This window comes from Pinus tabuliformis, chromosome 5_1 (assembly GCF_031772625.1).
Source record: "Pinus tabuliformis cultivar Carrire ecotype Pingquan chromosome 5_1, CPIR1, whole genome shotgun sequence".
NCBI classification, from domain to species: Eukaryota; Viridiplantae; Streptophyta; class Pinopsida; order Pinales; family Pinaceae; genus Pinus; species Pinus tabuliformis.
Genome location: NC_142305.1, coordinates 602,255,377 through 602,264,388, shown reverse-complemented (window position 1 = coordinate 602,264,388; position 9,012 = coordinate 602,255,377). Strand labels below are relative to the sequence as shown.

Genomic DNA, 9,012 nt, shown 5'->3' with positions numbered 1-9,012 from the left:
TCAATACTTTCAGGCTCCTCTTCCATATGTTTGGGCTCACTGCTTCCCGCTACTAAGTCATTTGAATGGATTGGTTCTTGGAGAAAGTTATCAATTTCCATTCCATTAGACCTCCATTCAGTTTCCTTAGTGGGATTGGATGTTGGGCTTACCAGGGCATGAGGTGGCTTCAGGGCTTTCCTTGTGTCTGAGGGTTGGATTACCGAAGATGACTTGGGTATATCATTGGTTTGGTTAGGGGGTTCAGAGTCATTCAATGCTGGTTGTGCTAGGATATCAAAGTTGTTGCTGGTGGAGGGTATGGAGGAGATGGCTGTGGGATTTTTGGAGCCCAAGGCAGGCTTTTTGTGGTGCTTTTTCCGGGTATTTACTTTGGTAAATCCTTCCGAATCAAGTTTTTTTGAGGTGGTATTGGTTTTGGTGGTTGCATTGAGGGAGCAGTCACAGAAAAGATGACCATGTGCATGACATTTTCTGCATCTAAATGGAACATGTTCATAATTTATAGTCTAAATCCATTCAAAATCATCGTGATATAGAATTAGCGATTCTGGAGTGCCTTGTTTAGATGCATGTAGTCACAGATGTGAGCATAAGACGTATACCTTCTTAGTTTCATTTCTTCGGCTATCTTTATGAAGTTGCCTAGACCATTTCCAATGTCTTTTAGCAATTCTTCATCCTAGTACTCCAATGGAAGGGAATACAGGTGGATCCAGACCGGTGCCCAACTGAAATCCTCTTTGTCTGGATTGAATATTTCGATCCAGTCTCTAAGATACAGGCCCACAGAGTTGAAGAAGTAGGGGCCACCGTCTAGGACTCTGTTACGGTATTCTATGCAGTTGAAGATAGCCGTAAAGAAGCCTTTAGGTCCGAGTTGCAGGGTGACATGTCCTTTAGGCTTTCTCTGTCGGCCAGAATCTAATAAATTTCCCTATGAGAGCGTATTCCTTCATAAATTGGATTTGGGTATTGATCCTCTGTCCAGGTAGTTCTATCTCGGGTCACTTTGCTGCAATTGGTTTGCAAGTGGCAGAGGTCACTTTGGGGATCTCTCTATTCAATGTAGGATGGTCTTGCTGCTGAGTCTGAGGCATTGCCTCCGTATCTTGTGGTGATTTTTGCTTCCCATTCTCTGTTAGGTTAGTCTGCTTTGTGGTGCTATCAGGCTGAACTGTATCAAAATCCCTTTCAGTCCCATTGCGAATCTGAGTCTTGTTGCTTCCGCTGGGGGGAGGCTCCGAGTCCCCCCTCAGAAGGGGATCCATAGCAATGGGTTTGATTGCTGAGTAATGCTGTCGCTAGAGATGCTGAGTTGTTCATGTCCGGTGTTGTTCAGAGAGGTTCAGTTGCTGCAGAGTTGACCAGAAACCCTAAGCAGCCATGAAGCGCCGTGCAGGTTAAACAAGCATTAACAAAGGCACCAGTCCTTATTAGTCCTGATTTTACTAAAGGTTTTATAATTTTTTCGTTTGCTTTTGAACATACTGTTGCAGTTGTCCTTTTGCAGAAAAAAGCTGATGGATATGAGCAACCCATTGCGTTTTTCAGCAAGGCTTTAAGGGATGTTGCACTCAAGTACAATATAATGGAAAAATAGTATTTTTCACTGATAAAAGTAATTAAATATTTTAGAGTATATATCATTCATTCCCATATAATTTCTTATGTACCTAATTCTGTAGTTAAAAATCTATTGACACAAAATGGACCAGATGTTAAAAGAGGTAAATGGATTTCCATCATTCTGGAATATGATATGGAAATCAAGCCAACCAAGTTCATCAAAGGACAATGATTAGCCAAATTAATCGCCGAATCTAACTTTAATGATTTAGATATTAACTTTGTAGCTGAATTGGATGATCAAGAGGAATAGGTGACTCCACAACTAGATGAGGATTTCATGACCTCACCCTGGTATGCAGACCTTATTTATGTTTTATTTAATTTAAATTCTCCTCCTGGTCTAACAAAAACAAAGGCTAGATTTCTTAAACTAAAAGCAGTTAAATTTTGCATCATAGAAAGTGTTTTATATTGGAAAGATGCTGGTGGTATTCTACTAAAGTGTCTATTGAGTGATGATGCAGAAAGAACAATGCAGGAATTCCATGAAGGTGATTGTGGTGGCCATCTCTATTGGAAAACCACTGCCAATAAGATCCTTAGAGCTGGTTTTTACTGGCCTACAATTTTTCCAGATGTCCATAAAAAGGTAACCTCTTGTCACAAGTGTCAAATCTATGAGGGAAAAAGAAATTTTTTTCCTTTGCCTTTGAAGACCATATCTGTTGAATGCCCTTTCCAACAGTGGGGATTGGATTTCATTGGAGAAATCCATCCTCCATACTTTTCTCAAAATAAATGGATCCTCACTGCTACTGACTACTTTACAAAATGGATTGAGGCCACTCCTTCTAGACTAGCTACAGATGCTGTGATCATAAAATTCCTAGAAACCAATGTCCTGTCTGGAATTGGCTGCCCAAACAAGCTTATTACAGACAATGCTGCAACCTTTAGGTCTAATAAAATGATATATTTCTGCAATAAATACCATATTACTTTGGGGAATTCAACTTCTTATTACCCATAGGGTAATGGGTTGGCTAAATCTTCAAACAAAATTTTGGTAAATATTATCAAGAAATTGCTTAGCAGACAACAAAAAGTCATGGCATAACAAACTCATAAATGCACTTTGGGCTAACAGACTCACTACTAAGAAATCAATTGGCATGTCTCCATACCAATTGGTTTATGGAATGGATGATGTTTTTCCATCCTCTTTGGGAGTTCCAGTCATGAAATTAATTCAAGAATTACAGACGAGAAAAATGACATTCAAAGGAGGATTGATCAAACAATCCAGTTGCAACAATATAGGGAAGAAGTTTATAACAAAGCTCAAGCCATTCATGAGAATTTTAAGAAGGTTTTTGACAGAAGGACAAAGGCAGATAATTTCACCATTGGTGATAAAGTATTGAAGTGAGATTCAAGAAGAGAGGATAAAGACAAGCATGGAAAATTTGACAACTTATGGATGGGGTCTTATGTCATTTATGCTTTCAGAGGAAATAATGTATTTTTTATCAGAAATTTGGATGGGATAGAATTAGCTGGTGGACTTGTCAATGGCAGGATGCTCAAACACTATTTCTTTGAGGAATAAATATTTTCTCAACATTTCTCATTGTAAATATCGTTGTCCTTATTTTTTAGATTGGGTGACTGTTGAGCCTTGAACCTGCACCTTCCTATACACCCTCTCAGCCTTCTTTTTCCACTCATCTTATCCACCAAGTTGATTAAATCATTGTATTTTAGTTTAAAAACGAGCTTTTGACATTGTTTTCTAACTACGCTGATGGCTGTTGTTTGGTTTAGAAATTTGTTCAGATAGCTGCGGAAGCTTCTCAGTTTCCGCAGCCGACACAGGTTTCCGTAGCCGACCTAGGTTTCTGCAGCCAGCACAGGATTCCGCAGCCGTTTTGTCAAACACCATGCTACAGGTGTCCTCTGAAGAAATGAGCCACATGGGCAAGTTACAGGAGTCAAGGACATGGAACGTGTCCCTCCAGATCATCCAGCACGGCCATAAAAGCCCGCGGTCAAACAAGGGGCAAAGGATAGTCAACGGAAGTGTTCAGCGGTGGCACGACTCTGCGTAGCTATTTTTTTGAGCACGTGAAGCTACGTGGCACAGTCCTTAGCCACGAAGACATCCTGATAGCGTGAATCCAACAGCCATACCTCTCAGATTTAATAAACATGATGACAGTTACCTAGATCCGGGCTGAAGAGGATTTACGTGTCTCTGGCAGCGTGGTTAATAGCGTAGATTTAGTTAATCTGTTTAGCTTTCTTTCTTTATAAATAACGCGTCCATGAACGCTGTAAAAAAGGTTAATCTTTTGGAATGTAATTCAAAGTTGTTTTATTTCCCCACTGCACTTTTACGTTGCTGTTTAATATATGAGAAGACTGGTTTAAACTTAAGCTTGTAGCTGTTCGTTGAATCGGTTGAAGTGGCAGAGGGCCCCTGCTCACTGAAGCCTTGTACAGTTTTCCTTTAACTCTTGCATTACTTTTTCCTGTTCATGTATATTAGTTGTACAGTTGTCATTTAAATGCTGCGTTTCATTTCATCATGTATATTAGCTGTACATAACAAAGCTTTTTGATTTCTGTTGATTTACACTTTCATTGCTGCTCTTTTATGGTTACAACTGATTAGTGTTTTCTGCAGGTTTTCTTAGGCAGCCCGGGGCAATTTTTCATCTTTTCTTTTTATAACTATTGGCACACGAGATCATCTTGTCTTTGTCGCTGACTCTTGTTTTCTGAAGTTTAATTTCCAGTACTGTCGTTTCCTTAAGTTGTACATTTATTTTCTGCTCTTAGATATCATGCTATTCATCTGTTAACGGTTTCTTTCTATAATCAAATAACTTTATTGGGAACCAGAATATCACTCATTATAGCTTGATTTAGTTTGCTTTAGATCTCACATTGCTTGACTTGTTTATGACTGTTTCTCACAGGGTAAATTAAGCTGAAAGGCAAAAGGTCAAGAAAGTTAAAGTAGTGTGATTAGTTTCTTTTATGCAGTTTAAATTCTTTTAGATTTCACATTGCTTAACATTTCATGATATCTTTTCACAAGGAAGATTGAGTTGAAGAGTTGAAATAGTGTGGATTAGTTGTTCTTACTTTTAATTGAATTTAGTGTAGATTTCACTTTCATTTTCATTCAGCAACAAAGATACTGGGCCGATGTCATTAGTTCATTGTTTGATGTCTTTATTTCTTTTTAAGAATTGATTTCATTGCAGTTATTTTAAAGCTTTCTTTCTTTTAAGTTTTTAAAAACCACTTAGAGATCACCATCATCATCCATATTTCACTTGCTTTATCACCTTTTCATCATCTCACATTAGGGAAAGATAAATCCAAAAACAAACTTAAAAAAACTAAAAACGACAAAAGACTAAATGTTTGGTCATTTTAGTGTGATCTAAATTGCTATTTATAATGTCAACCCGGGGTTCGTAAACTGACGAAGTGAAGTGTACTATATGTACTAGATAACCATTTCCTTAGTCTTTTGTCGTTTTTAGTTTTTTTTTAAGTTTGTTTTTGGATTTATCTTTCCCTAATGTGAGATGATGAAAAGGTGATAAAGCAAGTGAAATATGGATGATGATGGTGATCTCTAAGTGGTTTTTCAAAACTTAAAAGAAAGAAAGCTTTAAAATAACTGCAATGAAATCAATTCTTAAAAAGAAATAAAGACATCAAACAATGAACTAATGACATCGGCCCAGTATCTTTGTTGCTGAATGAAAATGAAAGTGAAATCTACACTAAATTCAATTAAAAGTAAGAACAACTAATCCACACTATTTCAACTCTTCAACTCAATCTTCCTTGTGAAAAGATATCATGAAATGTTAAGCAATGTGAAATCTAAAAGAAGTTAAACTGCATAAAAGAAACTAATCACACTACTTTAACTTTCTTGACCTTTTGCCTTTCAGCTTAATTTACCCTGTGAGAAACAGTCATGAACAAGTCAAGCAATGTGAGATCTAAAGCAAACTAAATCAAGCTATAATGAGTGATATTCTGGTTCCCAATAAAGTTATTTGATTATAGAAAGAAACCGTTAACAGATGAATAGCATGATATCTAAGAGCAGAAAATAAATGTACAACTTAAGGAAACGACAGTACTGGAAATTAAACTTCAGAAAACAAGAGTCAGCGACAAAGACAAGATGATCTCGTATGCCAATAGTTATAAAAAGAAAAGATGAAAAATTGCCCCGGGCTGCCTAAGAAAACCTGCAGAAAACACTGATCAGTTGTAACCATAAAAGAGCAGCAATGAAAGTGTAAATCAACAGAAATCAAAAAGCTTTGTTATGTACAGCTAATATACATGATGAAATGAAACACAACATTTAAATGACAACTGTACAACTAATATACATGAACAGGAAAAAGTAATGCAAGAGTTAAAGGACAACTGTACAAGGCTTCAGTGAGCAGGGGCCCTCTGCCACTTCAACCGATTCAACGAACAGCTACAAGCTTAAGTTTAAACTAGTCTTCTCATATATTAAACAGCAACGTAAAAGTGCAGTGGGGAAATACAACAACTTTGAATTACATTCCAAAAGATTAACCTTTTTTACAGCGTTCATGGACGCGTTATTTATAAAGAAAGAAAGCTAAACAGATTAACTAAATCTACGCTATTAACCACGCTGCCAGAGACACGTAAATCCTCTTCAGCCCAGATCTAGGTAACTGTCATCATGTTTATTAAATCTGAGAGGTATGGCTGTTGGATTCACGCTATCAGGATGTCTTCGTGGCTAAGGACTGTGCCACGTAGCTTCACGTGCTAAAAAACAGAGCTACACAGAGCCGTGCCACCGCTGAACACTTCCGTTGACTATCCTTTGCCCCTTGTTTGACCGCGGGCTTTTATGGCCGTGCTGGATGATCTGGAGGGACACGTTCCATGTCCTTGACTCCTGTAACTTGCCCATGTGGCTCATTTCTTCAGAGGACAACTGTAGCATGGTGTTTGACAAAACGACTGCGGAATCCTGTGCTGGCTGTAGAAACCTGGGTCGGCTGCGGAAACCTGTGTCGGCTGCGGAAACTGGGAAGCTTCCGCAGCTGTCTGAACAAAATTCTAAGCCAAACAACAGTCATCAGCGTAGTTAGAAAACCATGACAAGTTCCACTAAATGCAATGATTTGATACGACAAGCCCCATACCACTCCTCTTCCACGATGTCATTCCATACACACCTTATTCATTTCTAACGGTCCCATGATCATTCTAAATTTATGGACTGCTCTCCCATTTATTGGCCGTACTTTGAGACGTGACCTACTGTACTACGACTCTCCTTCACCATAATTTCCGCAGCCATCTACTGAGACGTGTGCGCAAGTCATCCGATTCAAAAGGATCAGCCGTTATTCTGCCCATTTATCACTTCACTCCTGCATGCATTCGATGTTGAACTCGTTATTGTTGCTTACACTTTACTCCCTCGGTACTCATACCATTCCCTGTTCTCCATTTCCGCTGCATCCACTACAGCTTGCTCCAAACCCTGGCTACAATCACCACATACATCCTGAACTTCGATTACGGCCACTCTAGTTACCCTAAGAATCCCGTAATCAGCCCATTTTTCCCAAACCTTCATACGCAGTAGAATTTTCAGTCGGAATTTAAAGCCGAGAATGGGAAAACTACTAAGAGCTGAACCAGAAGGACCAAAATACCTGGAGGGTTATCCTCAAACGAAGGAGTTGTTGAAGAAAGCAAGGTGGCTGAGATTCATTCAAAAGTTCAGGGGCTATAACAAAGAAGTGACTAAAGCCTTTGCACGGTCCTTTAATGGACACGCAGTGGAGATAGGAGACTTAAAATTTACAGTGACCGAGGCCACAATAGCAGCTGCAACAAGTCTCCCACAAGAAGGTGAAAGGTGGTTCAAAAACAGAAGTGTGGACGATCAAGGATGGAGAATCCTGCTCCAAAACCCAGGTATGGATACCTCTGTATTTACAAAAGGAATCCCTGTGCATGCAATAAAATAAGAATGGTCCACTCTGTTATTACTTATCCAGAAATTTATCACATGCGAGGGTCGTTTTGGTACCATGTACATGTATCATGCCAGGCTAATGATGAATTTTATGGAAGGTTATACCCTTAATTTGCCTTATTTTCTGTTATCAAGCTTGAAGAAAATGAGCTCTACTGTTCAAAAACACGTAGGCAGTATTGAACCCCATCTTTACCATCACGGGTTCATAAAAATCCTTATTGAAGATCAGTTGAAAAACACTAAAGATACTTGGGAAAAGTTTTTGACAAGAAACCACTTCCAAGAACTGACTGAAGCCTCTGGAAGCAGTTCCCCAAAAATTCCAAAGAGAAGTAGGAGGAAAGAAAAGAATATTACAGCCCAAGACTCTCCTACAATAGACATTCAGGAAACTATTCAGAAAGAAGAAGAGGAGGGAGCTAAAAACAAGAAACAGAAGAAGGACAAAGGCAAGATAACCATTCAAGAAACCTATCCATCCCCTGAACAGTCCATAGAAGAAGATTAGCAACCTCTGTCAGAGAGATTAATAGATCTTCAAGCTGCTGCCATAACCAAGAAAAAGCAAAGAGGAAAACAGACTGCACAAGAAAAGAGTACTAGTTCATAGCTAAGAAGGAGCACTAGGCTAAAAGGGAAGGGGAATAAAACCAAAGAAAAACAATCTCACTTTATTGATTTAGATAAAGAGACACTTGAGAAATCTCCAACTCAGCCAAGCATTGAGCCAAGTCCTCCACGTGAGGAAAGCCCTTTTCAGCCGGAAAGAGAAAGCAGTCCTCCTTCACCAGAATTTGAGTTCAGGCCGAGAAAGACACCTGAGGTAGATTCTAATCAGCAAGAAGCATATAACTACCTAGAGTCCTTGGAACAATCAGCTGCAGGACCAAGCACCACCTTGCCACTTGATGCACAAGTACAGTCTTTAAAACAGGAAGTGTTTGAATTGGAAGTCCTAAATAGGCACATCAAACAGGAAAACGAAGCACTCAAAGAGTAGAGTAAGGTAGACAAGATTGTCCATGATAACACTATGCTCCATTTAGGACTGTGGCAAAAGAAGAACAGGAAGCTGAAGAAAAAGTGTAAAAAGTTGAGCAGGGCATTGATTAATCTTAAGTTCAAATGTCTAGTCAGGAAACCAAGGACCATTTTAGCATCAAAGAGAAAGAGAAGAGGGCTAGATGTTCTTGCAGAAGCCTCAGAGCATATGGATTGAGGGAAAATAACAAAGTTTTGGTTGCATGAGGACATGCAACACCTTCACAGTGGGGGTATGTTGAGCCTTGAACCTGCACCTTCCTATACACCCTCTCAGCCTTCTTTTTCCACTCATCTTATCTACAAAGTTGATTAAATCA

The 9,012-nt window shown here is 39.0% G+C and overlaps 1 pseudogene; it reads left to right on the top strand.

Annotated features, from left to right (window-relative positions):
* Positions 1-1,386: 1,386 nt before the first annotated feature.
* The window catches only part of LOC149166319 (uncharacterized), a 33,213-nt pseudogene continuing 25,587 nt past the window's right edge, over positions 1,387-9,012 (top strand).